The sequence below is a fragment of the Ipomoea triloba genome, chromosome 3, assembly GCF_003576645.1.
Source record: "Ipomoea triloba cultivar NCNSP0323 chromosome 3, ASM357664v1".
In the NCBI taxonomy this organism is placed as follows: domain Eukaryota; kingdom Viridiplantae; phylum Streptophyta; class Magnoliopsida; order Solanales; family Convolvulaceae; genus Ipomoea; species Ipomoea triloba.
This window is the reverse complement of record NC_044918.1, coordinates 2,532,969-2,538,445: the sequence shown is the minus strand read 5'-3', so window position 1 is coordinate 2,538,445 and position 5,477 is coordinate 2,532,969.

The following is a 5,477-nucleotide window of genomic DNA, read 5'->3' as shown; positions in this document are numbered from 1 at the left end:
ACTGGTGATAGTGGTCGGTGTGGTGGTATATAGTGGTAATGATAGTGGTCGTGGTGGTGATAATAATTATAATAATATGGAGACTAGAAAAGAAATGAGAGAAAATTAAGAATTCAGAAAATGTCTTCTGACTAAGAATTTTTTTTTTTTTTGTTTTGTTTACCAGAGTGAATATTTTCCTTTGACTTTATTTTTCTTGAAATACCCAAACATGGAAAAATTTGAGAAATAACTTTCAAATTTCATTTTTCAAATTTCTAAACAAACCCTTAGAGAATGTGATTTTCTTGATTTTATTAGATTGTCCAAGATTATAATACACTAGTTTGTTTTCCTCACATTCTCAACCAAAAAATAAAATGAGAAAAAATCCATTTCCATAAAAATCTCTCTCTATCTGTGTTAATTGGGCTAGTATGTTTGAGTCATCAAGCTTATTGAATCAAGTTAAAATTATTTATGCCTTATGTAAAATCTCAAGCTTTAAATGACTTTTTTAAAAAAGATTTTAAACTTTTAATTTTAACAAACTAAAACATTTATATCAATAATAATTCAAACATTATTATCAATCAAAACCTCTAATTTCAAATTCCAACTCAAAAATATAGTATAATCGTTAATTCAAACTCCAAATCTTCATATTTAAATTTAGAAATATAAATATAAAACGTAAAAGTAAAGCTCAAATAATGTTATTGGTGTATACTCTTTTTTTCGATCGAATTAAATATGTTACATAATGGCATATTCTTCTTTGATCCCTTCATAGTTGAAACTTCAAACTCCAACTTTATCATCATTAGCTTCAACTAGGGATGTGATCAATCTGGCTAACTAGCCAATTCGATTTCTGATTCGGTTTGCTTAAATTAACTTTTTAATTAGGTCCAACCTTTTTGCTCATAATCCACCAATATTTTTATTTGTTCTAAATCATCATATCGAGTATCGACACGATTTCAAGTTACATCAGCACCCCTGCCCTTGTAAAAGCCATATACTTTTCTCTATTAATATTATTAGCAAAGTAAAAAACAAAAACACTAAGTAGTGTATTCTAAACGATATATCGCTCCCATACCAAATATTCTAATTTCATTAAAGAAAATAAGTAAAAAGAAACAATAATCATCAGATTAAATTTTGTTCGATCTATCAACACGCACCACATTAGTTAAGAATAAAAATTAAAATAAGTACAATAATGCTCGAATTTTTATTTTTTTTATGCTACATTGATTATAATGTTTAAGTAGTCTAAATTTGGTAGAGACGTGAGAAATTTAATAAACGTACTACAAGGTACAGAATTTAATATATGATTTTTCATGTAATCTTTGACTGGGAAGAAAACACCGACACCACCAAAGATGTCCGTGTATTGTGAAAACGACTGGGATATCATATTATTCCTCAGATAATCATCATTTCTTGCTTTCTCATTTTCTAAATATGACAACACTACCTACAGGTTTCAGATTGTAGTGGTCATATGATTCCATCCCATGTATCATGTATGGTCTGCCTTCCTCGCAATGTCACATTCAAGGGGCCGGGGATCCCACACACCCACAACTCTTTTTTGTACTGCTACATATATAATACTACTACCCAACAACCAACATCTTCAAAACATGCATCAATATACCACAATATATATATATATATATATATATATATATATATATATATATATATATATATATATTCTTCCCAAACTTATATGCAAAATAAGTAAAATACATTGAATATTCTTTTCACGCAACCGCCTCTCAACCAGGAAGAAATTAACAAATTTAACTTTAAAAAAGCTACTTAAACTGTTCAAACCGTCATAGATATTGTCAAATCAGAATTATGAAAAAATCCCGCCAAATTAAATATATCAAGATTCCCAGCGAAATTAACGATTCGCCGCCTCCGAGTGCTGCACCCGGTTGAGCATCGCGACCAGACTACCTACCTTAGGAGGGCTGCTCGGACGTTCGTACCCGGCCCATCAACTGGGAAAGAAAATCAGTCGGCCGGCTTCAGATACTGGGAGCTCTCCAGACGGGGTACCTTTCTCGGGTATCCATCATATATATTTAATGCTATACAAATATTGAATTGTTCCCATTTTTCTTCCTTTATATACTTACCAATTATACATGTACAAAGAAACCAATTTTCTAAAACTTTTTATGTAGGAAAATATGTAATGGAAGGAGGGAAGGGCGGGCCGGCGGGCGAGAAAAGGGCAAGGAAACAGTAAGGCAGAGAATCGGGCCGGGTGGGTTGTGCTTTGAGCCATTGATTCTTGAAAGCACAAGAAATTTGGCATATTAGAGAATCCCCCATCTTTTTAGGGGGGATTTACTATTTATATTATTTCTACTAATCCCACTACATTACTTGCTCTCCATTCTACCATCTCACAAGTCACATCGAGACTGCTAATACCTAAGCTACTTCCCCTACATACCACTCTATACGTATACCAACTGTATATATAATCATTTATACAATTTTAATTTAATAATATTCCTTTGTTTTTATTAGTATTGTTTTTTAATTTTAATAATGGCGGTGAGAGATAGCTAGCTATTGCCTACTAGAGACTAGACAGGAATTGAATTCAACGTTTGGTACAAAATTGCATAGGTGTAGGGTACAAAATTGCATAGGTTATTGATTATGGATGTAAATTAAAAATTGAAAAACAAAAAATATATTTAATCTTGTTTTAGAGGATATTAGGAAATTAGCTATGAATTTTTTTAACGGTAAGTTTATGTTTGTCAAACGATCTGCGAACATGGCGGTTTATTTAATTGCTCGAGAAGCTTGTTTTTCTGCTGATTGTAGGGAGTGGCTGTTTCACCCTCCTTGTATTTCTGATGTAATCGTTCGTGAAGCTTATTAATATATCATTGTTTGTTTTCCAAAAAAAAAAAAAAAAAACTTACTCCGTATTTAATTATTACATAAATATTCTTAAATTGTAAATCTAATTCATCTTTTTTTTTTAATAAATAAATTGGATCATTTAATTGGTAAACGAGATGCAAATTTGGTTCAATTTGATCTCTCAACAAATTAAAACATTTAAGTTTTGTTTGTATCGCAAGTTTTATGCATGACTACATTGTGCATATTGGTAGACCATCATGGAAACCGGCAGGGCAATTTGGGTTTTTCACAAATATTGAAGTTTCTAATCGCTTTGCCGTTGAGCTGTGGGGCCTAAGGAAAAATTTACAGCTAGCAAAGACTAAGGAGTTAAAGAAGATGGTCTTTGAACTTGACTCGGAAGTAGTCGTGGCGGTTATGGGAGGAGAAGATGAGGTGAACGATTGCTCTTCAACCCTCCTCAAGGATTATAGGTTCATTGCCTCCTGTTTCGACTTTCGAGTGGATTGTATCATGAGAAAAGAAAATAAGTGCACCGACCACCTTGCTAATATTGGGCAAGCTGTGAATTGGGAGACTATAAGACTTGGTACGCCGCCCGATAGTCTAGAGGCTTTCCTGGCGACTGGTGTTTTTGGACTTCTTCCATTAGAGTCGGGTAGTTTGTTGCTTTCCCGTTGTCTACATGTCGTAGTTTTCCACCTCAAAAAAAATGTATTAACAATGTTTGATCCATTCTCAAGTCTTTTTTTTTTCATTAAACCTATGCAAATAAGGTTTTAACATTTTAATTAGTCGGGGAACTATATTTATACTTTTCAAAAATATTTATGATTTTTTACAACTTATTTTACGGGTCACACTTGAGTAAGACCTTCTCACGAATACAAATCAGATCGAGTCGGGTCAATATAAAAATGTTATACTTATACTGCAAAATACAATACTAATTATGAATAAAATGTTTGTTACTTACAAAGAAAAACGTAATGCTTTTGATAACAAATGTAATACATTTATATTTGGATGTAAAAGTATTATATTTTTTCTTATAAGTAATGTTGACAAGTGTTTTTTAAGGAAAAATATAATACTTTTGAAGAAAAAATGTATTACTTTTATTTAAATGTAAAAGTATTACATTTTTTGGTAAAAGTATTACAATTTCATATATAATAAATTTTTAGTAAAAATATTACATTTTATTTTGATCCGACCCGTCTCACGGCTCTTCACATAAATTTCTGTCATATTCTATACTTTTCTCAATCTTTTTCTACCTAAAGAATCAATGCTCTACCGTCAAAGTTTGATATTTAACAACTCAATAACAAAATTTATATAAAAATAATAATAATAAAATTGACTAGATTTGTAATTTAAAAATAATTAAGAGATAAAAATATCAATTTTACTAAATTAAAAAATCATTACCCAACTAATTTGATAGTATATTTTCAAAAAAAAAAACTAACTTGATAATATTATTATTATCATCATCATAGGATATTCAATAAATTAAATTTAAAAAACTATAGAAACAATGAGTAGAGTAACAATAGCGGTGTCGAAAAGCGTATATATACACGTAGGCGTGGGTTGATTTGTCACAGGCGCGGTGCAGCATAGCATAGCATATAATGCAATCTGGATCAAAATGGCTACTGTATTCTGGTTGGCTTTTATCGTTATCGTTATCGGTCAAGAGTGGGGCCCCACATGATTAATCAAAGGAGGACGTGGCATCTCGTTGTGCTCTCTGAACGAAAGTGACATCTGAGATTGATTGCTCAGATTCCTCCTCTGTCCCTCTATCACATTCATTTTTTCCTTATTACTTTTTTTTTACTCAATCTATTATTTTTTTAATGTTCAGTAAATAGTTATTAGTTGATTGAGTTAGTGAGTTTGATTAATTGATAACATTAGTTAATTGTAAAAAATATTTGATTAATTATTTATTATAGTTGATAGCTGATTACTTGTAAAATATTTTTTTCAAATATTGAACTAAAAAATTGCTTAGAGTAATTTTTTAAATTTTAACATCTTGAAACAATAACTTGTTACAAAATTTTAATTAACCAAACACTCATATGGACTGTTTAACAAAGTCAAACAACTAACAGGGATTAAATAAATTAAAATTATCTTATAAGATAATTATGTTACCAAACATAATCTTTATATATCTGATTTATTTTTGAATACACACACACACACACACACATATATATATATTAGTCATTGATTAAATTAATTCTTTCGTTTAAAATAAATTTCTTTAATATTTTTATTTATTTTTAAATTTGATTTTTTTATGTCTCATAGTATTTTTAGTGAAATTTATAAATATATAAATTTTGAATATTAATAATATACTTAATATTATAAAAAATTGTATAGAGTAAATTAAAAATATCTTTAGTCAAATTTTATTAACAGAATTAGACACATAAAATTAGACGGAATGAATATTTTTTGTTTGGACTAGTTGTAGCATTTAATTTGGTGATCAAGTTTCAAACCGGTGAGGTGGTGATACGTCTAAATTAAAATAATTAAAATTTATGTGAGTCCGT